The sequence below is a fragment of the Festucalex cinctus genome, chromosome 7 (assembly GCF_051991245.1).
Source record: "Festucalex cinctus isolate MCC-2025b chromosome 7, RoL_Fcin_1.0, whole genome shotgun sequence".
NCBI classification, from domain to species: domain Eukaryota; kingdom Metazoa; phylum Chordata; class Actinopteri; order Syngnathiformes; family Syngnathidae; genus Festucalex; species Festucalex cinctus.
The window spans coordinates 17,157,056-17,171,455 of NC_135417.1; the positions used below are offsets into that span (position 1 = coordinate 17,157,056).

The 14,400-nt window shown below is 41.5% G+C and overlaps 1 protein-coding gene across 4 annotated transcripts in view; it reads right to left on the bottom strand.

Annotated features, from left to right (window-relative positions):
• Positions 1-13,692, bottom strand: part of LOC144022464 (growth factor receptor-bound protein 10-like) — a 73,803-nt gene extending 60,111 nt beyond the window's left edge. Inside the window, exon 1 of one of the 4 annotated variants that reach the window (XM_077527288.1) lies at positions 13,080-13,692. The gene's annotated coding sequence lies outside the window, so the exon portion shown is untranslated. Of the gene's footprint in view, positions 1-7,026; positions 7,736-13,079 lie in introns of those variants that run through there. The other 3 variants (XM_077527287.1, XM_077527284.1, XM_077527286.1) reach the window with 3 other exon arrangements.
• Positions 13,693-14,400: the final 708 nt, after the last annotated feature.

Genomic DNA, 14,400 nt, shown 5'->3' on the forward strand with positions numbered 1-14,400 from the left:
GAGGAAAGGAGGAGGGGAAAAAAAAAACTTGAGCCGGTCTCGAACCGGGGACTTGCTGCTTACAGAGCAATCACACTAATCACTGTACTATTTATTAAGTTAGCTTCAGTGGTGCAAAAGTTTTACTTGTGTTTAATTAAACAAGTGTCCGCCAGAACCTTTGTGGGATTTTAAGACAGCCAATTCTCACTGCACTATGGCAGTGCAAATGTGAAGGATAATTGATTGCTTTGAATTCATTTGGACAGAATGCTTACTGATAAAGGCTACTTTTGTTACTATCCCTTGGAGGTCTCAGAGAAAGTGGGCGTGCGTTTAGTCCACAAAGGCGGCGCGGGAGTGGGTCCGCTCCTTATGACGTCCATAAGTGCCAACAGCTCGTTTTCTCAGGTTGGTTGGGGGGTGGGGGGGTGCTGGTGCTTGCAGATCAGAATGACCCAGAATTTCTCAAACACCACTTCTGTTACGTTTTTGGTGAGGAATTAGCATTTTAACATGGATAAAAAGTAAAAAAAAAAAAAAGTTGATTTTTAATGTTGTCCCATTAAAAATCACACCAAAAAAAAATTAAATAAAACAATGCCGAAGTGAAAATACAAAAATTGTAAACTCTACCTAGAGACGCGCAAGACGATACATTCTTAGCGCATTCGCCCCGAATACCTCTATTTAGAAGAGACTTATAGGCTTATCGACGCACGCGTTTGGGCTTGCTCTACACATTAGGGCATTGCTTCGACATATAGATGTGTAAAAATCTGTAATTTTAACATTTAATCTTTCTCAATGCACCTTTAACTTCTGCCAGAATCAAAGCCATTCCAGTGCAAGGATTACAGCCTTTGATTTGATTGCTTCCACTTGAACAGCATACTTAAAATGGACCTCTGACCTTGACAGTGTAATTATCCCAACGGTGTTGGATCATACCAGAAAAAGAGATTCAGGTGCAGTGGTTCTACCCACTGGCAAGTTGGGCGCATCTGGTTCAACTAAACTGAGAAAAATATTTTTAGTGCACTTCATACAGATAGGCCCTTGCAATGTCGTCTTCTCTTTTGGCTCCTCTGATAAAGAATGTCTCAAACATTACATGAACTGCCATTCCTGATGCAGCCATCCCTTTTTTCTGACTTTAGGACAGGAGGCCTGCAAAGCTGAAAGACAGCAAAGTACACCACCATTGCTGAAGGTTTGGACAATCTGAAAAAGTAGAGTATCACTCTTGCAAACATCAGTCGATTAATATAATATAAGGGCAACTATAGGCGTGTGACTGGACCAATCATTGTTTTTGGAGGTGAAAAAGAAGAGAATAGCATCATGGATGTTGCCACAGCAGAACCACCGTCCAATAACAGTGTTTCCTATTAATGACCAAACCATACTTGTAGATGTAAGCAGCAGATGAACACGTGCTGGTGATCAACATGTTTAGTCCATCTCAAGTGTGCTGATACGTGCTTATAACTCCAAAGGTTCAGCTAAAACATGGCAAGGTGATAAGCCCTGAAGAGCGAAGCCAGAGGCTATAGTCTAGGATCATCACACATCCTTGCTATTTTAAGTAAAGCCCAATTAAAACAGTAGATAGAAACATCTCTCTGAACTCATCTCCTGCAGGGGTGGAAAGTGAATCACAGGCTCAATTACCTAAAGAATGAAGCTGTGCCAAAGTTTTACATCATGGTTGTTATGAGCAAAATGGCGTGCTGTAATATTGCTTTGTTTTCGTTTGTCTTTAGCGACCCTACACCATTTAGACAAGAGAAGACATAAGAGACATAAAGGACAGAGTCCAGAAGAAAGTACGCCACAGGTGGGATGCAAACTGATCGATGGAAATGTGCTGCGGGGAAGCTGCTGGTTAAAATAATTGTGAATTATGAACTACCTCGGCCCTGATCATCCTGTCTAGGCTAGTGTAAATCGTAAGCAAGGCTTCTCTTCAAAGAACAGGCTAACCAAACCAGCACAATGTGAAAAATGGCAGTTAATGTTCCAGTGCCAGCTTCCAAAATGGTTATGCAACCATAAACCTGTTTGCATACATTGACTAGATTTTGGATGTGCATATCAACTGACACGGCGCCACCTTGCACCGTCCTACCTACCACTGTACTGTAAATTGTCATTCTCGGCCAAACACTGGAAACATACAAATTGTGTGGTATTTAGATGAAGATCAGAGATTTGTTTATGACCAATATAAGTAGAAATGTAAGAAATTCCAAAAGGTTCACATTTGCCTCCCACTGTATTTTCCATGAATTTATTTAAGACAAAATTTTCACCAATCATAAATAATGGCTTTTAGTTCCCCCCCCCCCATTTGAGTCCAATAAAAACTTCCAGAGCGAAAAAGTAAAATATTTAAATTAACCTTCGATACTATATAGAGGCCCCAGTTGAGTTTTTCTGCCCAATTGTTGGTCAAGGTTGCTTGTCCTGTCTTTTTTTTTGTTAAATAAAGTTATCCAGCTTTATACTGATTATATTTCAGTCTTTCAATTTCTTTATTTCAGAAAGTGAACCTAACCAACTACATGGACAAATATTTAGTGCTGTCACTATCGAATATTTTTAGAATCTATCAATTATTCACAGACAACACAGAACATAATCAGTCTGCTTTCATGAACTAAATAAAACAGTGAACAATTCGTGTTGATATGCTGAAATCCGAGGATTTGGACAATTTTAAATAAATTTAAAAAAATGGCTCCAAATAATTACTCGGTTCTTAAAATAGTTGTCAATTAATTTGATAATTGATTACTTTGTTGATTAATCGATTAATTTTGACAGCTTTACAAATATTACAGCACCTATGTGTGAAGTTTAAGTCACAGCAAGTCATTCAAATGGCAGAAGAACAAATATTGGGGAAACAGTACCTCATTTATAAGGTTAAAAACAAAGAAAAAAAACCCATCAAATTACCACTCAAATGATATCTAGTTTGAAATAACAATAGCCCTTTGTGTTGCTTTGGGATAATGCCACTGCATGCACGGGAGGTTTTATTATCATAAACTGAAAAAACAGCTCCAACTCAGCTGTGCAGCTGTGTCAACTTCTCTCTTTGTGTATATAATTGCAAAACGTGTTCATCTTACTCAACTTGCCTAAAGCTGATTGGACTGGACACAACTGAACACTGGGCCGTTCAGCTCTGCTCAGTCATCTTTGGAATGCACAGAACACATTTTTCCATATCTGGTACTGGGTGAAAAAGTATGTGTGATACAGCAACCCACCAGTTTCTCTCTCCTTAGTTTCCTATTATATAATGCACGGACACACATACAGAGACAAGTACGCATTAAACGCCTTTGGAACGGATCTATTCCATAAAAAGCAAACATGCACTCCAGACCTTTGCCTTACAGAAACTACAGTGACAACCTGAAGAAAAGTAATAATACTCTGGCACTTGACTACAAGTACCACCATAAGTTAACTGTATGGTGCTTCTAAACACACGACTCAAAAAAGATGATTCTAATAACAAATTTCAGGTTTAAAAAAAAAAAAAGGTTTGCTAACTTGCAAAGTGATGATTGATTTTTAAAGGAATGAAAACAAAGTGTCATCTTTCAAGTGGCAAATCGTACTATTAAGTTTTTGTAACTATGTTGAAAGGGTGAAGTTACAGTAATTCATAAAAACGCATTGATAAGTTTATATTTCTTTAGGAAAGTTGATGGGATAGACAAGACCACTCATCCCCAACATCTACCAACTTAAGTAGTCCACACAACGGTCACAACCAGTTCATTAATTCCCACTATTATCCCACGCATCACCACTATGCCACATCCATAACTCCCTTTTCTCCAAACACTTACCCCACTCCCTATGGGTGACCCACTCCCCCCCCCCTCACTCAAATCTGCAGCTCTGTAGCCCAGAACATAAACATGACCTTAATTCAAAAAATGGCACAGATCCAAGTCAAAGTGTGCAGTCTTTTCTATAGCCCATTGAAATGAATGTACTGACCGTACCGCAACCCCGAGAGAGGGTCGGTCAATTATTGCAGTGTCGGCTATATGTTTAAATTAGTTAGACACTTTCAATGAAAATATTGGAGGGTGATGCTGGGAGTTATCAAAACTTTGAATGGCAACATGACCTATAGAAGAACTGTGCTTTGTGATGAGACTATTGTACATGTAAACAGCTTAATTGCCTGTAGTGTATGTATCATGTTACTCTGACTGCCACCCTAGCCTTTTTTTTTTTTTTTTTTTTTTTTTTAAAAAGAGCTCAGAATTGTTCATTCGGTAGTCTTACCGATTCAACGTCTTATCATCATTGCTCTTTTTGTGTGTGTGTGTGTGTGTGTGTGCGCGCGTTTGCGTGTGTGCGTTTGCGTGCGTGCGTGCGCGTGCGTGTGTGCGTTTGCGTGCATGCGTGCGCGTGCGTGTGCGTGCAAATACGTATAAATTTATACTCATGAATTCACCTAAAACCTTATAAATATCCCATTACCCTTCGCCTTAACCAGGTACTTCAGAATCTTGCCAGAGTCGTGAGGTTCAAATGGTCAGGAGACCAGAGAAAAGGTCAGAAAAAATAAAGAGAAAAGAAAGAGAAATCAAAGTGAAATCCAGCACCGACCAAACACTTCCTGCCTTCCCCATGGTTACAAAATCAAAGTCTTACGCCAACCCCGGAAGCCTCTAAATTCCAACAAATTAGCGAGATCTCAAGAGACCAGGGGAAAAACTAAAGAGAGGAAGGAGGGAAGGATCGATGAGGCAGAGTGAGATCCATAGAAGCCAGTACATCCAATCCATCAAAGTGAAATCCAGCACCAACCAAACCCCTCCTGCGTGGTTACAAAACCAGACTCTTATGCCAACCCCAGAAACCTCAAACTTCCAATAAATTGAGATCTCAAGTGACCAGAGGAAAAACTAAAGAGAGGAAGGAGGGAAGGATAGATAAAGCAAAGTGAGATCCACAGACACCAGCACCCACTGATTCAAGGGGCTGTGGGAGGGAGAGGCAAATTCTGTTTGAGTTTCAGTAGATGCTGGCACGATGGATCTGGCATGCATAAGGACCACCACCAAAGAAAGAAGCCGTCAACCGCGGTCCAGCAAAGCGAGCACCGCCCGCCCCCCCCCCCCCGGAATCCCCAGGCCGCGGCAGCCCCAAGGCCACCCCCAAGCCACCCGAGCGGACACCGGTCGGCGAGCCGACCCAGACGCCCGGAACACCCCCGCCCCAGCCCCGGCCCACACCCCCAAGCCCAAGGCCGCAGAACGAGGCCCGGCGGGCCCCCACAGCGCCCCACCGGCCCCCAAACACACCCCGACCCCCAACACCCAACCCACCACCCTGCCACCCTAGTCTTGAGCTCAAAAGGGTCATCTTTAACAAAGTACCCAGAGTTTAAAATTCTTTTTTTTTCATCTTGAACAGTCAATAATCAAATCAAGTCTAATGTAATCAAACTTTGTTTGTAAACCACTTTTCTTACATTAAATTGCAACTGAAAGTGCAGTTAAAACATCTTTAGTACAACATAAAAAGACACGCACACAAGCGTACGCACACCCCCACACACATGCGCGCACACACACACACACACTACGTGAGAACTATGTTAAAGATATGGAGGGGCACAGAGAAACCATGTAAGGAGCACCCAATGGGAGCTCATCCACACAGAAGGATGACAGCCCACGGCCAACAAAATAAAAAGCTAAAAGCAAAGCTTACTTAAAAAGCAAATTAAATAGGTGTCTTGAGCCCTCCTCTTGAAAATCTCAACAGCCTCTGAGACCTGATGTCTTCTGGCAGGTTATTTCATAGTGGGACCATCGTGGCTGAATGTAGCCTTACTGTGTGTTTTGGTCCCCATGCTAGGACTATTTAGAAGGCCGGTGCCTGAGGATCTCAGGATCCACTAGGGTTTAATCAGATTGCAACACAAAAAAACTGGACACTACACTTCAACATGCATGGTTCCATGGGCATTTTAACGTAATGAGATAGTCTAAGTGACTCTGAAATTAGACTTTTAATTCCAGTAATCAACTTTCAGCATAACGTGTGACAAATGAAGTGAGTTTGCTGATGCGAGTGTGGATGCATGCGTGTGGGCTGCCTGTTATTTCTTCTGCAATGCAACAGAGCCCGTCGAACAGAGCATCTCTGTATTCTGTTTTAATCAGCAGATTAGATGGCAGTCACTCCTCACTGGATGTGCTTGTTGCACATGTTGATTAGTCATTAATTGGCAGCTTTCATTATTTGAGGGCAGCAGCGTAAAGTGGGGCTATAAGAGAGGGTCTGATGTCATGCCGGGGGACGCTGAATAGCACCAGTCAATGGAGAAAGGTCTTTTGGAATCTTAATTGGATGAGGATTTTGGTTGAACCAGTCTTATGCAATGGTAAGATGAATGCTTTGGGCCTTGGCCATGTTGTAGTATTGTAAGTTGGGGGTATTGGTGACCTCAGAAGGTTTAGCTAGCTTACATCAATTTGGCCTTTTTGACACAACCACAAAAGGTTAAATACAGTAAAATGATGGTCACATTGGATGACCTCCATTTTTACATCATCCAAACTGCAAGTGACACTATCAACACCAACAAATAATTTGAACATTCGAAGTACAAATTGTATGACAGAGGCTCGGGATCTATGACCACTATGAAATAATAGTAACTGGATTTATCTTATAGTCTTAGAAATGCAAAGAAACCTGGTTTGTTGAAAGGGGGGTGGTATTCAAGTGTCGAGTTACCTGTGAAACGCAGGTTGCCTCTCATACACTCTCTGGTTTCAGCCATATTTGGACCAAAACCAGACAGGGAGAAACCTGATCCATGACACAGTCTTAAGGTTAGACAATCAAAGGTCTGTGCCATCTTCTGACAATTGTACATCTTTGAAATACAGAGAACAAAATAGTGTATCATGCTCATATTTGAATAGTTAACTAACTTAATAGTAAAGTCCCCCATAAATTACAACAATTATACTTTTGAAATTTGATACATACCGAGAAGACTGTTAACCTTGACAAATCTGAATGCAAAAAATGACCAAGTATAAAAAAGGAGGCCTAAAAATTGTGAAAAATTAAGCCATTAAATCCTCTCAAACACTGTGGGTGAGTCCGCCGAGTGCAGAAACCACATCCCGCCTAACTGTCAGTTAAATACCACGACAACTAAGAATTAGTTGCTACTTTGTCATGCAACTTTGTTTCTCATATGCATTCCTACATTTTTGAGCCACCAGAGCCAGAATCCAAGTCTGAGCCAGAAGACACAGACCTGTCTGAGAATCAACCTTGTCTGTTGTAGTTTTTTCCCCCCCGTCCCATTTATAAGTTAGCAATATGTAGTAGTCGAATATAATCTAACATTAGCTATGGGCTATTCATAAAAATAGCAAAAGCCGACTCATGCTTTTTGCCCAACCACATCACAGAGCAGCCTTTTCGGCCACAAAAAAAAAACAAAAACAAAAAAACCATGAACACCGAAATGGTGAAAAAATAGTTTTATGCTAAGGCTATGTATGTCTACCCTCAGTCTCCACAATTCAGTAATATAAAAATTTATAAAAAAATATACCAAATATATATATAAAAAGAAAAAAGAAAAAAAACTCAAACATCTTCAATATATTTAGAGGCATCTCTGAATTTACTTTACAGGGTCCTTAAAGATTAAGTCATCCATCCATTTTCTTGACCACTTATTCCTCACAACTTCACAAGGGTCGTGGGGGGTGCTGGAGCCTATCTCAGCTGGCTTTGGGCAGTAAGCGGGGTACACCCTGAACTGGTTGCCAGCCAATCGCAGGGCACACAGAGACGAACAACCATCCACACTCACAAGCACACCTCGGGACAATTCGGAGCGCCCAATTAACCTGCCGTGCATGTCTTTGGAATGTGGATGGAGACCGGAGGACCCGGAGAAGACCCACGCGGGCACGGGGAGAACACGCAAACTCCACCCAGGAAGGCCGGAGCCTGGACTCAAACCCGAGTCAAGATTAAGTCACCCCAACAATTTTCTTTACAATAACGTTGCATGGTCCCTAGTTATTGAGTTAAGTATGAGTTGAGCAGCGCAACCCACCTGTTTTTTTTTTTTTGGGACATTTTGCCACTTGCTGTTGACTGAAAATGACATCACAGTTCAGGGCTCAGGTAACAACCAATCACAACTCAGCTTCAGAAAAGATGAGCCAGGTCATTACCTGAGCAACTATGATGTCATTTTCAATCGTCAAAAAGTGACAAAATGGCTGCCCCCTGAGATTGATAAATCAGGTGGATTTTGCTGGTTAACTCATATTCTACAGAAACAAAATTAAGCAGAATATTGTTTAGACTAGTGAGAACGCATAGAATATATTCGTGTAAAGAACATTTTAGGCTTGATTTCCCTTTAAGTATGTTCCAAAATAGTGGAAACATTGTAGCCTGGTGGACAAGTGGTTTTCACAACACTTAAGTATTTGGCAAATGAACTCGGGAAAGACATTTTATATGAGGCGGATAAAAGAGTCTGATTATGCAACGTGGGCCAAACTGTAGCCAAGAAAAACACTGCAGCACTCGCTATCACCGGCTTACATTTTATCCATGGACAGTCCACCTGAGCAATTGGCTGCAGAGAGAAGAGTTGCTTCTAGATGCAGTTCGTTGACATATAAACTGTGCTGTGGTCCCCCAGCAGGCATTGGGTTAATGGTGTCATTACATCAGGGAGGAGGGGTATTAACAGTGTACTGTACAAGCCTAGACTAACTAGCGCTGAATGACTGCTGGCTGACGCAAGACCCAATGGAATGCTGCCGAGAGCACAGGCGCAAGCTCTTATAGCTCCAATACCAGTTAATAGGATATCTCCCCCACTTTTATGGTGCCTTTAAGTACATGCATACAAGGACGAACAAGACGAAACGCTTGTGTTTTGAATGCTGCAGTAAGACGAGTATACGTTCAACGGGTTATAATTATGAGCAATATGTGCACTCAGCAGCCTTTTGGCAGCCTGTAGTCTTGCAGAGTTCATGCCCCATCATGTCTGTGCTTAGTGAGCACTGACTTGAAATAGAAGGCCTGGTGCGAAGGGGGTGAACGCAAACCACAAATCGAGCTGCCGCCTTGCGCAGAGGGATGGGAATGGGACCGCAACGTAATTCAACTCGATGGGGAATTAACGGGCAGAGGCAGGGAGAGAAATCCTCTTTTGGTTACGTATGGGAAAGTGTTCCAAAAAAAAGTGCATGAAGTTTTTGCTAGCAGTCAGCTGATCTGACACTTTATTCAGTGAGGTGCCATCTTAGGGTCTGCTTTGGTGCAATGGCTCTCAACTGTTGTCACCCTGAAACTCACATTCTCCTATATTTCATCTCTAACTACTTGTCGCTGACTTTTTTTGGTTCAGACACACCAGTTGAACTGAAGCCAAGTTTCTGTAACTGTGTTGGTGTGCCAGTTTAAGTAATAAGCTTTGATACGCATGTAAAGGGTAGGGATGTAACGATATCACGACATGAAGCTCACGATATGATAATTGTCGCGATATTGTGAGGAGGTTGGCGATACAAAAAAAAAAAGTTGCAATATTTGTAAAAAAAAAAAAATGAGCTCATGCTAAAAAACACGATTTTGTGCTTTTGTACATAACAGCAATGAAAATTATAAAAATATAAATATACATAAAAATATATAAATATAAGATATATATAAAAATATTGAGGAACTTACTGGCTAATGCACGCACACATTGAGTTCCTCCACATATTGACTCGGTTCACAAGCATATTACGACGCACATCTGATCATAGATTTTAAACATAGAAGGGCCAAAACATGGCTTGTGAAACTTAAACTGCAATGAAAAACTAACCACCAGAGAGTGCAAAACTGCACAAATAGAAATCAATCTGACTTTTTGAACAGATGTGTTGCTTTTAAATATCGTGAACATGACAATGACGATATTGTGGCAGTTTTAATATCACAATATCACAATATTGCCCTTATCGTTACATCCCTAGTAAAGGGTTGTGCAAAACACACGACCAGTGATTGTCACTGGCCGCCAACTAATCAAGTGGTTATAAGGATAACTACAGTATACAGTTGGATATATAAAGTGGATATGAAAATGAAGTATTATCCAATAGAAGTAAAAATATACAACAGACGATGTAGTTCCCAAATGGGTAGTCTTAGAAGTGGGAATGTGGCTGTGTTCAGAATTAACCAAACATTCAAACTCATGTTAAATGGGCCTCTGATTAACCACAAATGAACTTCAGCTGTTTTAGTGGGCTTTTCCAAGCTTTTTTTTTTGCCTTCCAGCAAAATTCTGAAGGCTTTGCGTTAACACTGACTGACATTTGGCACTTTTCATTTTCACTTTAACAGAAGATGAAACCACCAGTACTTGCCAGCTCCTTCATCACTGCTGTCGGCTTTTTGGCAGCCTCTCTCACCAGTTTTCTTCTCGTCTTCCATCAATTTGAGGGATGTCCAGTTTTTTGTAATGTCACTTTCGTGTCATATTTTCTCAAATTGATGTTGACCGTCCTCAGTTTTCCAAGGCATTTACAATACTTTAAAAAAAAAAAAGTATCCTGACTGACATTTGGACAATGTGATGCCTATGACAATGAGATGTGACTACAACAATACCAGCAAAAGTACTACAACACTTTATATGGAGTTAATTTGAGGTACTTCTAACAGTGGGAGGTGTGTGCTGACTCCCATTTAACATGAAGTTGAATGTGACTGGTTAATTTTTAACACAAAAAGAGGGTGTGCAGACTTATGCAGCCACATTATCTCAAGTGGTTATTGTTATGCTTGGGGGTAACAAACATTCTACTGCTATCCATTATCTTAGGTGCTATATATATTGGATATTTCTTATATTGCTAGAATTTGTCACGTTACCACTCAACAGAGATGTTCATGCATCAGGTTAAAAGTGTCACGCTATTGGTCTTTTTCAAAGGGTTTCTTTTCCATCTGCATTTGTTTGGACTTTCAGCTTGCTTCACATTAATATTTACGTCTTTCCTGTGGTGACTGGCCATCAGAGGGCGCTAGGGTGCCGCCCCACCACTCACCACATTAGCCTTGATTAAATCATAATGAAATAAAAATGAAACCATTTCAAATGACAGCAGAATAACTATTAGAGTTAATTATGAGCAAATGTGTTTCATTCATCTGTGTTGCTGTGGTTAGCACGTCCGCCTCCCAGTTCTGAGGACTCCGGTTCGAGTCCAGGCTCCAGCCTTCCTGGGTGGACTTTGCATGTTCTCTGATTTCAAAATTGCATCAGACGACATTGCGATTTCAATTTGAATTTGATTAATTATTCAGACAGTCCGACTGTATATTCCTGTTCACTGAGCAAGCAAGGTGTATCTGAAAAGTTTCAGGACTGGTGTCACTAAAGATACTGTATATTCCAAATCCAAACTACAGAAAAGTTTTTCCCTCGAAGTAAATCGCACTAGTGTCTAACATACTTTCCCAGCTTGCCAAGGGTTTATGCTATCTCGGAGAAATTCTTACAGGATCATCCACAGTTTGCATTGTCACAATCATCATCTTTATGTTGTCCAAATCTTTAAACAGGGTCCAAAGATGTTCCAAATAAGCCTGTAAAAGAAAAAAAAAAAAGCCATGTCGTCGATAGGCAGGTGGCTCCAGCGTGGTGATGTTCTTCTCGGTCAGGAACTGTCAGATGCTCGGGGCATTGTGTCCTGCAGCACAGTTTTCCACTCGTCTTGTACAATGAACCAAACAAAAGCCACCGGATGTCTGTGTTGACGTAATAGTTCATCATCTGGCCCCCATAAAAGAGGAACACTTGTCGTATGGCTTTGAAATTGTATCCTTTGTGATATCAGTACTGAAACTCTGACACACCTTGTATACTGTAGAACAGCAGTAAAACCACCGGGCTGCCGATCAATATGTGGGATATTTGGCATGGAGCCGCACAGAAAGACAGAAAAATAAAAATAAAAATATGATTGATCAGCGGCGTCTGAAAGATGTTTTATCTTGATAACCAAGGCCATCTGTCTTTGACATTATACATATGGCAAACCTGTTGTTGTGGTATTAACAAAAAATAATACTGCTAACTACTACTACTACTACTAAAAAAATACAAATAAAAAGGCCAAATGATCAGTGAGATGAAGAGCCTCCATAAAGAAGAAAGCTGATTTTAAGAGAAAATATCAGCAGTCCTACTTAAAATTGATTCATCACTACATGCGATTTTCACACACCAAGCCAGCTGTGTGAAATTTGTGGAGACAGATTGAGAAATCAAGCCATGAAGCCTTCAAAACTACTTTGGTACATGGAGTTGTATACTGCAGCAATTTTTTTGAGAGTGACTGCGACCAAAACAGGAAAGAGCCGATAAGTAACACACTTTGGATGTTGTTAATGTCCTATTAGCCCAAAATGGGACTGACTAGGACAAATGCTGGCCTTCAAACAATTACTACACAAGTAATACATTAAGCATAATGAAGACTTGTATTTGTATACTGTTCCATCTAAATAGCATAGAACGGCATCATAACTGCAAATGACAATGGGTGCTGAAAGGCCTGTCGGCTCAAACAAAACGAAACTTAATGAACGTCCCACAAAAAAAATGAGGATTCCACTCAGGGACGTCCAGCCAAGGCAATTCCTTGGAAAACGCCACAGGGGAACCACTGCCAAACTGTTGAGGGGGCCCAGCAAGGAGTACCCCTGGATGCAAAAGTTTCCTGTGTGCTCCTGCTACTCTTGACTGATGTTACGCAATCGTCAACAACATGACATGCTGGCAGGCGGACGCTGCTCGCCTCTAAATAGCGTGCACGAATGTAGCTTCAAGGTGAACAAAAAAAAAGTCCAAACACAAGCGGACTCAGTTGACCAGGACGAGCGAGGATACAGTAGAGCTAAGTGTGGCAAGGCAGGAGAGTTTATTTTAACTTGAACCACACGCTGGACGGGAGTACTGTTAACGTGTTCGTGCGGTGGCAGACACTCACCTCACTGACAACCAGCCAGGCTACGACCCTCGCGGACACGCACGGTTGTGTGGAGGTGAAGGGACCCGGGGGCAGCGCCGGTTCAGGCCGCGGTGGTCAACATTCCCGGGCCGAGGAGAGGAGAGGAGGCGAGGAACACACGTAAGAAAAGGAGTCAAGTAGTAGCGAGGGCGAAGAGTCCCAAGTCAGATCATCCCGAGCGGCCAAATGCGACCAACGTACACGCGTTGGCTCACTCGCGAGCACGCAGGATCACAAACACGCGCGCGCGCGCAGACTTCTCCGCCCCTTGAGGCCTGACCACGCCCTCCAAGCGAGGGCCGATTATGTTGCGGTACTGGGAATAAGGGCGTGTCCACGCGCCTCCTAGTATTACTTTACTTCTGTTTGTGTGTTTGTGGCTGACCTTAGAAGATACCACAGGAGACAGAAGTACACATTTTGTACTTTAAGTAGAAGCATTTTTTTCAGGAAACACAAATTGACGCAAATACTGTACAGTGATTTATTATATTTATAATTTAGTTTCATGCAAAAATATTGGATGATCTGAAGGATGTAGCCGATTTAAGCAGAGGTGACATGCATCCTGGGGTGCTGTTTAAGGCAAATATTTTTTTGTCAAAATATGACTTAGGCCATTATTTTTAAGGGACAGTGTGTATTATTTGTCATCTAGTGGTGAACTAATGTAATGCAGTGCTTTTGAAGCACATGCGCTTCAGTGCCTCAGAGAGACTACACTTCGCAAGGCGAGTGAGGGAGTAAGCTAGCAGGAGTGACGAGCAAGAGTGGCTAACAAGAGCAGCTTGCGGTAGAAGCTAGCAAAAGCTAGTGAGAGTAAAACAAAAACAAAAAAAAAGTTTTGTGAGTAAAACAAGCTTATCACATTATCATGAGGCCTTCTTCATGGCTAAAGTGAAATGGGAGGGGCTTGAATGTGGTCACATGACCATAAATGTATCCTGTTGGCTCGATACATGTGGTGTCGAAGAATACTCAGTCTCACATTGCCCTTCTTCCTGGAAATTCCTGTTGTAATAATTTGAAAGACAGAAAGTGTTGTGTATTTTTTTTTTTTTTTTTTTTTTTTTTTAACCAATAACTAGCTAAATAAAATTAAGGTTAACCTATAGTAAGGGTATTATTATAGGTCATCATTGGCATTCTGAATTAAAATCTCTGCTTTGGGCAAGTAACTCAGAAATATAAACACCAGTGGCATGTTTGGCATTGCACAAGTGGTGGTGGGGGTATGTCTCACTGCTCTAAAGTTACCTTCCCAGCAATGTTCAGATTTTATTTGTCAAAGTCTCATAGG